This window comes from Sipha flava, unplaced genomic scaffold (assembly GCF_003268045.1).
Source record: "Sipha flava isolate LNK unplaced genomic scaffold, YSA_version1 74_pilon_pilon, whole genome shotgun sequence".
Classification (NCBI taxonomy): Eukaryota; Metazoa; Arthropoda; class Insecta; order Hemiptera; family Aphididae; genus Sipha; species Sipha flava.
The window spans coordinates 1327511-1340002 of NW_020273614.1; the positions used below are offsets into that span (position 1 = coordinate 1327511).

The 12492-nt window shown below is 27.8% G+C and overlaps 1 protein-coding gene across 4 annotated transcripts in view; it reads right to left on the minus strand.

Annotated features, from left to right (window-relative positions):
- Positions 1–2869, minus strand: part of LOC112692512 (cardioacceleratory peptide receptor) — a 342250-nt gene extending 339381 nt beyond the window's left edge. For 3 of the 4 annotated variants that reach the window (XM_025567189.1, XM_025567190.1, XM_025567188.1), the window contains exon 1: positions 2582–2867. The gene's annotated coding sequence lies outside the window, so the exon portion shown is untranslated. Of the gene's footprint in view, positions 1–2581 lie in introns of all 4 variants that reach the window. The other variant, XR_003149419.1, reaches the window with a different exon arrangement.
- Positions 2870–12492: the final 9623 nt, after the last annotated feature.

Genomic DNA, 12492 nt, shown 5'->3' on the forward strand with positions numbered 1-12492 from the left:
GTGTACCGTACTTATAAATAATTTCCACATAAAAATATATGCATAATAGTTTATTTAACGTCTTCATTTTTTATGGCTGTTGAGAACATTTTGTTATTTTTAATCAGAAAATTTTTTTTTTTGTATATAATTGTTGTTGAGTATTATTATAACGGAACAAATGTATTATATATGTAAATGCTTGATATGCACACAATAATTGCCAAATAATAAAACTTCAAACACAAATTGATGGAAAAAATAAATTTTTATTTTCATGAAAAAATCAGTAAAGGTTATTCCGGGAATCATTTCTTTTAGATTTTTCCATTTTTAAATTCAAATCTGCTAATGATAAATCGATTAACTAGGATAACTGCAATATATTGGACGAAAGTTACTCGATGTTTGCATAATACCCACGTACACTAATAAAAATATCGTGATTTCATTACATTTATGTTTTATTTGTAATGAAAAAGTTATTTTCTTACTTTTTTTGACCCAAAACGAGTAATGCAATTTCATTGCTTTTAAAAAATTACTTGCCCAACCCTACAGCATGTATTCGCCTAGCATTAGGCTCCGCAATCTGTGAAACCACTTGGTTTTTCACAGCTTTTATTTATGACAAAGAAGAATCTACCAAACACATTCGACAAATAGCTTGTACCCGCCCATCAAAAAGCCTGCGCTGGTTATCTCACACAAAGGCCTATGACAGTGTTGTTTATGGTCGATGTGGCAAAATAATTTGAAGAATAAATATGAATTCTTATATGAAATAGCCATGTTGCTGTAACAGCCATTTGTACAATAACTAATATACGAATATTGGGTTCTATACGTCATTGTTGTACGAGTTGTTTTCTTTTACTTCAAGTCTTCGATTTCCTGTCGTCGGTATTCGGATAAAAACTTGATAAAAAAAAAAAAAACTCACCCCTACTACTGATAAAGCTTGCTCAAAATCTACAATCTAAATGCATTCATTCATCCATTCGATTGTTTATTTAAATGGACCATTCGAGTGAGTAATGTGAAGGATAATGCGAAAGTTTTCGCTTGGTATTCGACCGTCACACTATAAATATACATTACTGATTAACTTATCCTCATTATTACAGTGTTAATATTTGGTCGATTATTTCAATATATTTACTTATATATTTTTCAATAAACCATTTAATACATACAGAATATATTCACAGAGTTAAGATTTATTATATTTTATTCATTGTTGTGTACGACTTTAAGGTCCATCATAGTATTACGAGTATAATATAATTCAGTAGAACGGTTAACATAACTATGAGTTTATCTTTCACGTTCAAATGTTAACCACGTTACAATTTGTAATCAGTGACTGTTTTTAAAAATAATCGATTAATGAACAACAATTTTAACAACACTTTATATTTCTATATTATGTATTGCTTATCTACGAAAATGTTTAATGTAAAAGAAAAAAGGAAAAGTTAAAAATGTCTCATTATTTATTTTATTTTATAAAATAATAGAATTTTTCATTACATTATATTCAATTTATATATATCAACGGATTGATTAAGACTACCAATAATGTAAAAAGTATTGTTTTTTTCATATTTTAATACTGATACTTCTACACATACAAGTATACAAGTAAAATTAATTCACAAAAAATAATTTATAAAGTTCTATAAAATATATTTGAAGTTTATCAAATAATCACTAGAAAAAAAATATCAACATATTCGTACAAGTAGTATTGGATAAAAAGCTCAATTTTATACGTTAACTAAATACAGTGGTCAAATAAAAGATAAAAATAATTTCAAGTTTCAAAAATCTCTTGATGGTAATAGAATAGATATTTCTTAAAAAATGTTTAATTATTTTAGAACTTGTATAGTGTATTATTGCAATTTCGAAAGTAATTAAAATTATTTCAGTGAAACCTCGGTATCTCGAACTCCGATATCTTGAAGTTTCTGTACGTCGAATTTTTTTTTTCAATCCCGATCATTCAGTATTGGAATTACTCAGTTATTTCGGTATTTCCATATGTCGATTATGTATAAAAATGTATCAATTTAAATACTGAAATAATTATTTAAATTTTATGATCAACAATAAAATTTTTTTAAAACACATAAAATGATTCAATAACTGTTTTGTAATAATAATGAAATATTCTCTGAAAATTAATCCAAAAAATGTTATGAATCATATTAATCAATGCTGTAAAGCATATTATTTATATTATATAATATATACACACAAAATTAATCAATCGTTATGTACACACGTGCAAAACATTTTTGTACGTCAAATTAAACAATAATCATAATAAGCAAAACGCGTTTACCCGTTTAATTTTTTTTTTTTTTTTTTATCATTCGAATCGTAAATAGTATTTATCTAATGAGCATTATCAATACACTAATATCAGTCTCAAGATCGATTTCAAAGACAAAACAACCGTTTTTTTTTTTTTTTTAAATTTTTTCGCGCTCGCGAAATGTATACTATAGTTGAGTCGTACGTGTCGTAAAATATTATTACGTCACACAAAGGTTGCGTAAATATCTCGTATATGTTTAACAGTGTGTGTACTTACAGCGATTGGGATGTACGACGGTGGGCGCGACGGGCCGGAAACCCGATCGTAAGAATACGGAACGGACGCGGAAACGGTGTCGGACACGATTATCAGAACAATAATATTATGGTAAAAAAAAAAATAAAAGAAAAAAAAGTTAACAACAAACGGGGCGTTGAAATGAAAAATAACCGCCAAAAAATAACCGCGCCACGGAATCCGCTCACTCGGACCGATGCGTAAGCTACCTCTGCGGGGACTTTCGGCGGTGCGAGCGCACGTGATCCGCCGGCACGCCGCACGGAAGGAACGACTGGACCCGATAGCTACCGAACGCACGCGGTGGTAATAATAATGACGTTTCGTGCGGCCGCCGCCGCCGCCGCGTTCGCCGTTCGTACGGGAAACCGGCGCGACAACGCGCGGCCAACAGCAACAATAATAGATAATAGCCGAACAGTAGTAGCGGATCGGTGACCAATAATCGTAAAATGCTTTCGATTTTTTTTTTTTTTTGATTTTTTTTTTTCGTTGCTTTTTACGACCCGAGCGCAGCTTCTTTACTCGCGAGGGGAACGCGCGTTCGATACGCCGAACCGTACCCTCCGGGGAGGTGCGGTCACCCGCGGGGGCGCGCGTACGTGTTGGTCCGTCTGTTTATTCGGGGCGGCTCGGGAAGTATAAATCACGGCGGCGCCCGTGATAACCGAAAAAATGCCAATTTACGCCCCGAGAAAATATGTTAGTTGCACTACTGTTCTTACAAACGCGCGCACAGACTGGGACGGTAATGGTGTCGTGAGAAAGGGGTAAACGTCTGTATTTGAATAGCAATGCGGCGACCACGACAATAATGTTCCGTTTAAGAACTATCGGACTTGACGGCACCGAATACGCGCTCGCTTCGATCGTCATACTTCACCACGTATCCGTTATTGTTAATAACAGGTACCGATAGTACGTCAAACACAGTCCGGAACGAAAATCCATTTGAACAAAAAATCATCCTGCAATAAACTTTAAACAGTTTAACATATACTCCAACACCAGTAATAATTTTAGGAAAATAAATTTAACGAGCTGATTGACACGGGCACACTTCATAATGTACTCTTATGCTAATATATTTAAAGTTGTTATTTTACATATCATCATATATTTATGTAATTTACATTCAGTAAAAAGGAGATTTCTGTTTAACGGAGTTTATTGTATAGAGGTTAAAGAAATTTAATTATTGAAAAACTAATATTATTGTTTTTATTTTTCGCCGACAAAACTGTTAATTCGTAAACTGTTGATTTTTAGAAGAAAAATTATTTTAAATTATTTCAATTCCATAGCTCGTTAAAATATAACTGCCATGATTATGGTTAATACATATATATATCTAAGCATTATATTATTATTAATTCTTAATAAACTACTGTAAATAAAAGAATGTACTAATAAATTAGTAAAAACCAAACAAGATTAAATCGGTTTTTTTTTTCATTCCATTTAAGAGTTTAATTTTTTCTTAAAAATTGAAATATTTTTATTAATTGTTTAATTTTTAATATAATTACACTTTTTAATAATACTGGTTAGAAAAATATTATTTTATTAAAAATAATAATATACACTGACGATAAAAATAAAACACAATTATACAGTTATAAATAGGTTCTTGTTTCTACACGTAATCAATTACAGATTTGATTTAAAACAGCTTTCAATTTGATTTAATATATTTATAGTTTAAGTAAATAACTATATAATTGACAGTTATTGCAATTAATATATTTAATTTATACCAAGACTTCGAACATATCTATATTTATAACATATTTTTGTGTGAAATAAATTACTCAAATTATTTTACCGCCTTTTAAAATAAAGTCAAATGTATTTACAGAAATGGAAATGGAAAATGGAAACAAACACTTTATAATATATTAACATATTAGATAGTTGTTGAATTTTTCTAGTTGTATTTAAGGAAGTAAATGAAGGAAATATTATTAATTCAAAAATATGCAGTACACCTAATTTTATTTAATTTTATGGAACGCATTTCTATCGACCTGAATAATTACACTTAACTGACGCGTAAAACTTAATGGCTTGTTAGAACGGCCGTAATACAAATTTACTATTAAAAAATGTGCGTCAACTATAAAACCGTGTTTTTAGAATATATTGTGTTCAAACTTGTTTTAGGTAAAATCAGTACAATGCACTAGACTTCTTAAACCTAGACACTCCCCCCACCATACTCCTGAATGATATTGGACATGTTGTAAGAAAATCAAGTATCCCGTTTTGTAGACAATCAATTATTATTTCAAAATCATAAATACAGGTTGTAATTCAATAGACAAAATAATTCTCTAAATTGAAAACACAACTAACTTCAAACCAAATTAATTACTCAGGAATTTTGAACAGTTTTACAACATATTTGACATCGATATAAATATATAAAAAAAAAAAATAAACACGATATTATAATCTATTTATGGTAAGAAGATCAATTATAAAATTTTAATCTTCAAGTAATTATTTTGGAACTAGTATATATACTATATATATCTATTGCATTCATCAATCAATACATGTATAGATCGATAACGATTAAATGAATACGTTACGGCAAAAAATATTGTCTGAGAATGTTTTAATGTATAATACAAATTTAATTCGACAAACAAGAATTATAATTGAGATTACTTTTTCTCGGTTATCGGCAAAAAAAAATGTAACTGATTTAATTGTTTTTATCGTTTGATGACAGCATATATAAAACAGCTGGAATAGTTTCTCATTATAATTTGTTATAAAATTAATGATAATTGTTAACAAAAAAGGTAATTCAAATTATTTGCTTATCAGTAACTTTTAGTATGATACTTGAACATTTTTTATATATATATATATATTGTTTATATGTATAATTGAACTATAATTCAGAACAAAATTTTCTTAATAATGCGAAAACTGTATACTGATAAATTATATAAATAATTGACAAATCTATTTTCTCTTGTAGCTTAATGTTTTAACTATCTAAACGTACGCATTATAAAAAAAAAAGTTCAAAAATGTTTATTGTTAATATATATTAATTAAAATACTCTAAAGAAATAATTCATTAGGTTATCGATACAAAATATTAAGTTTAAAAATGTTTATCACAATATTTTCATATTTTCACATTATTAAATCTTTAAATACTTATGTACCTAAAAGTATATTTATATAGTTTATATATGTACGCATATAATTTATATCTTATAATTTTTTTTTTTAGTGGATACGTTCATATTATTATAGATATATTATGAAAAACATATAAGAAGTAAAATATATACACATTATACTTTTATACTAACCTAACCAATGACGCCTTTAGGCAACAGACATTTCATAAAATTAAATTAGAGATGTTGTAGTTATTGGAGTACACGTGTACTAATAAAAGTTATTCAATAACAGAAAAACAAGTTAAAAAAAAATTAATAAAATTATATTTAAGAAAAACAAAATTAAAAAACCGTTTTCTTTGATAGAAACTAATAGAATTAATGAATACTGACGAAATTAATCAGATATTCTTAATGAGTACATAAACGAATAAATGTAATTAAATATCTTTAATGAAGTATAAACTAGGTACTTTAGAAGCGTTTTAATCTGATGATTAAATATTGTATAAATAATTATTCGAATCCCGCTGATTGTTTTGTACAGGATTAATTATTTGCGTCCCAAAATCCATTTACGATGTAAATCACCGACCGGAGTTTATTTTCACATTGCAAATTGCAGTGTTTCTAATTGTTTTCTATAATATTCATGATAATCACGTGAACCATATTTTCCTAATCATAACGAACACTGTTTTCTATTCTCGCGGTAACAGTATTACAGGTTTAATTTTTAAATGATCTATCCGATTTCTATCAGTCTAATCTATTCGTACGTCATATTTTTCCAGACAAGTCGAATAATAGAAAATGTTGATATTTACATTTCACAAAAACAGGAATAAAACCAAACGAGTGTGGACCAACCACTCTGCATACAAATATGTTTATCAAATTTTAAATTATCCGCAACTTCTATTTAGTGTCATTTCAACGCCACGATATGATAGTAACATAATATTCAATTACTTTTATAATTCGCTAAAAAAAAATAACATCTTGGATTAAGCAATTTATACGAATGTATCGTCCTTTATGTACTGAATGTAAAAATGTCTATCTGAATGATTTCATTCTTAACCTTTATAAGCCATTCGTGGAGAACTTTATGAAACTAGAGATTAAACGTATTTGCGTTGCGTGTTGCCAGTTATTTTACACGATTATAAAGTGAGATATTACAAAATAACTTACTATATACTATAATAATAATGTATCGCTTGTTATATATTTACTTATTTTTTACCAATATACTTCTTTTTCGATTTCGAAAAGTGTACAAGATACAAGACATTACATGTCCTTAGGACATCGATCTCACTCTACTCGACTTAGTGCGACGTAAGACGCTATGCTTATAATATATTATCACACACTCGAAAACAACGATAAATCATTGCATTTTAAAATCGATTTTAGATTCAGCATTAACTAATAATACGAACACAAATAAAAAATTTAATAAACAGGCTTTAATATTTGTTACAAGTATATATATTTATATATATTTTATAAATATTATTTTTTTATTGAAAATTGTATTTTGTATATATATACACACGAGATTATTTAAAATTTACAAAATAATAATCATCAATTTAAAATAGTTTGGATCAATATTGAGTCAAAAATAACTCCTGGATACTAGTTAGAAGAAGATTAAAAGTTAAATAATTTGCAATTTGTTGGTATAGTCAACAGCTGCGGTTCTGAAACTTTTACGATCACCGTACACTTGAAAATTAGTTTGTGAGTATCGCAAAAACACTAACCAATGTTTAGAACGCAAAATATATCTGATTTCAGGATACACGCTTTTCAATTCAATTATTGATTTTGAAAGTTTCCATAAACCAAAATAATGCATGGCGTTTTTTTCTCCGTACAATACCTCATTTCATACCGATAACATATACAGGGCCGGCTAGAACTTTTGAGGGCCTCGGGACTGATCGGTTCCAGGCCCCATTACTTACGCTTGTTTGGCCAAGATATATATACTACTTGTACATATTTTTACATACTTTAGTATAATAAAAATATTTAAATTTGCATCTTATGCTACGCCGAATGAGATTATAGAATAATTTTTCATAAAAGGCTGAAACAATGGGCCCTCTCGGAGGTACGGGCCCTGAGGCTCTAACCCTCCCTGACCCACCGCCTCATCAGCCCTGATCATATATACTCGTATTTAGTATGGAAAAACATTATTTTTCTTGATTAAAAAATATCTTTTTGTATTCATAAATCTTATGGGACCCTGAGTATTCCTTTACGTTCTGTGGAACACACTTCAGGAACCACTGGTCTAAAATATATTATTTGATGTGTAAAAATAGTATCTTTTTTGTATAAAATTTATTTCATAAGAAAACTTAAAATATGTGCTTCGTTTGACAAATAACATTTTAAATTATTTTTTTTTATATATTTATAGAGCAGAACTCTTAAAACGAAATCGAATAACGAATCCAATTACTGATTTTCGGAAATAAAAAATAGTCAACAGATAATCATGATATTTGTTTAATTATATAAGTTCGAAACAATATCAATAATTCTCTTATTTCTTTATATCATGCTTGTTAGTTGTTTTTTATAAATCATAGAAGGAAGTTCTATAATTTATAATGGATAATCTCTATCTATATTACTTTATAAAATTATAAGATGTTTTCTATAATCGCACTAACCGAATAAACTACTGAACCGATTTGGCTGAAATTTTTGACTGTTAAACCTGACGGTCTATTGAAGATTTTAGTACCTGTAGTTTTAGATTTTTAATAAAAAAAACGAATAAATTTCTTGAAAAATTCAAGAACAAGCTTTTTTCTATATATAATAATGTTACGGTCGACAAGGTTACAAACATAGTTTTTATTTTTTTTATAAGTCTGATAAAAGAAAATTGTTGATACTACTTTTGAAGGTTTATTGGGCATGAGTTAAATTTTGGGTAAGTTACCTATGAAAAACTGCCTATGCTAATCGAATTTTTAACAGGAAGCAACAAGAGAACACACCAGAATGTTCTCAAATACTTACACAGCAACAACGTAACGCTTTAAGTCTGAAATCAGGATTTTATTACCGATCGGAGATTGACTATCTAAATATTCCAATGCTTCAAATAGGACCAATGACTATATTATGCCCATAGTGTCATGCAAAAAAATGGAAAGATGAAACCAATAAACTTTGCTACGCTGATGGTAGAGTTGATTTACACCAAACATTTCTTTGATAATTCTAGGCAGGCGATATAATAATCTGTTTCAAATTACATCGTTTGAAGCAAACGGAATAACTGAAGAAAACTTCAGCCCATTTTTTAAATTTAGGGTCAAGTGTATCATTTGATAGGTAGTTTATTACCCGAAATTGGAAATAATGCTATATTTTTACAAATATATTTTATGTCACAGTTGGATCAAATATCTATTCGAACAAGTATGATTCCAAATTTAAAAATAGGTCTCATTGAATCATTGCAAACAGTTTTGCATGAAAATAATCACCTCATACAGAGATTCAGATCGAATCTAGAGTCACAATTCTTTGATGAGTTGCAAAACTTTAAGATAATTATTCAAGCTGATCGAGTTCCTCAAAGAGAACACAGAGGTCAATATAATGTACCAACAATCGACGAATTAGTTGTATTATTAGTTAATGAGTTATACCAGAGAGTTACCTAGAGATATAATTCTGCACGGTCGGGGTGGACATTTGCGTCGTATTTCCGAATTGAATAGATTTTATGATGCACTGCAAAATTTATGTTTACTAAAGGTGAAGACGGATATCACATAAATATTTTACAGTAAAATAACCATAATCGAACAAAAACTGTTTCCTGCATACAATTTTACTCTTAAATATTAATGGTTAGAGAAACTCTAAATCACCTACATTATTATAAAACCTTAAACTTACCATTTTCATTTAAACGGCTTCAATTCTTCGTAAAAGTTTCTTTTGGGATTAGAATTAACGAAGCTCAGAGTCAAAAATGTAGATACGTTGGCGTAGATACTTGTTCAGAGTGCTTTTCATATGGAAAATTATACATGGAATTTTCTTAAACTGGGGACCCGAAACATCTAATAATTTGATTTCAACATGAGTTAGAACAAAAAACATTATATATTCAGAATTTTTAAAAAATTCTTATTTTATCATTTGCTGTCAACATTTTGTCATTATCAACATATTCATTTTAATCAACAGCAGTTTAAATAGCATTTCTATTGTATCTGTATTCATTTTTAATAAAAATATATTGCTAGAAAACTGACATAATACTAATACAATACTGCTAGAAACATTTCAATACGTTTTCATGAAAATTTACTTTCCAATCACATTAAACGATAACATTTGAATAAAGATTTCTAAATATCATCATCCGAAAACAAAATAAACAACCAATCACGGATGAAGCCATGACGGGTCGGCTAGTATAAAATAAAAACTAAGCCACTGATATTATTTATACAATACAATTATTATAATCAATACTTTTTGAATAACTTCCTCTTTAGGAAAAAATTATTTTAATCTATATCTATTGAATACAATTTTTTTAATAAAAGATAAATTATACTTCATCCTCCAGTACTGTTAAATAATTTCACCATCAAATAATATTTATCTAAGATACAAGCAGCATTAATTTAATATAACTAAATTAAGTACTACAAATCTTAAAGCATTTAAGTATAAAATCTAGTATTTACTATCATACATTTATATTACATTACGAGCAATGGATTATTCGAATTTAATTCGAATGGTTTATAATAATTAAAAATAACCCTGTTCATAAACATATGTACCTACCTACTATAGTATTTTCTTTATAATTCGGTGCGAAAAAAACTTTTTTGTGCACTCTTATGTTTGATGGTTGGCGCAAGTATTGTTAATTAAACTAAATGTGTAGAAATTTGCAATAAGTTGAACAGCCAGGTTCGGTAAATATTTGAGCAATACGAGAATAATTTTTCGGTTGGAAATCAATGTTGTACTGTTGACAGTACATGATTGTACACATCAGTGTATTCGAACCATGTATTTGTTTGGAAGACTCAAATACGTTTAATAATTTATAGAAAAATGTATAAAAGATTCATACTCAAAATTTGTTACTTATATATTACTGCACAATGATTGGCTTGATTTTACTTTTTTAAAACTAAAAATTAAAATAACAGTAACAATACGATGAATGATATCAGACAATTTCAATAACTATTGTATCATGAAATTTAGTATTGCACTCTAAAAAATGGTAAATATTATTTTCTTATTCAAATGGACGAATTATTTTTGTCCAAGTAGTGCGTGGCTATGTAAAGAATTCAATATTTCACTATTTTTATGAAATTATTCAAAATAAAATGTTCGACTTGCGTATGCAGATAGAATTATTTATAATCATAATAAATTTATCAAAATGTGACCGTGTTATCCTTGGTCCATTGAATATAACGTATAAATATATTAGAAACTTTAAGTAATTCCTTATGAAAACAAATTAAATAAACATATAATAAATAATCTACACCAACGTAAATATTACTTATTTTCATTTGAATAAGCGAAGTAAAAACATTCGAAGTACTAAAACATTGGAAAGATTATCTATACAACAAATTTACGGGAAACGAAAAATATACATAGAGGTACAGGATATGTATTGGTAAAGTGTATTTTAAAATGATATACCTACTTCAAATGTTGTGTTAGTAAACCTAATTTTGTTTTACGATTATGTTAAGAGTGTCATCCTATTGTAGGAGGAAATACAAAACACTAAGGAAGAAAAACATTTGACGTTGTTGAATATTTAAGATATTATATAGTCTAAATTTCGCGTGAACTTATGAATTCATTTTCAGTGCATTAACTCACTGGTAAAATGATTTGTTTAAACGATTTACGTTTACACGTGCCCCGTATCAAATTATGCGCGTTACGGTTCCGAAAAAGTTGAAACGTTCTTTATGACGGTGAATAGAATGAATCTAGGACAAAATATCCAAGGACAAAATATCCTGTACTAAAATATCCAAGTCAAAACATCCAAGGTTAAAATATCCAGGGATAAAATAACTAAAGTGTAGGACAAAATATCCAAATAAAAGAATAATAAAGATTTTTTTATCTGTACATAATTTTTTTATTTATTTTTTATTTATATACATTGTTCATTTTTTAATTAAAATTAACATTATTTAATATTTTATAATATAATAATAAAATAATATTAGTAAAAATAAAATTATGTTACGTTGTAACGAACTACATAAAACTAAAGATATAATTATTATATAACACAACATATTATTTTTATTATTATTATTTTATAACTGTATTATAAAGTATTATTAATGTTAAATGTTAATAAAATGTGATCTAAAAATGAAATAAAATAAATAAAATAAAAAAAATTATACAGGTATTAATAATACAGATTTTTATCATTTTTTTTTTTTTTTACTTGGATATTTTGTCCAATATATTGGTTATATTATCCCTGGATATTTTATCCGTTGGATATTTTGACTTGGATATTTTGTCCCAATACCGTTTAGCATCTGCACAGCCATAAAGCGCAGTGGTTGTTCAGAACGTGAAGTGTATTATTACCTAAAATTACGAATCGTGAGTAACGCCAACGCGTGTACAAAAAAGTAAATATTCAACGTGCACATTAGAATATATATAAAT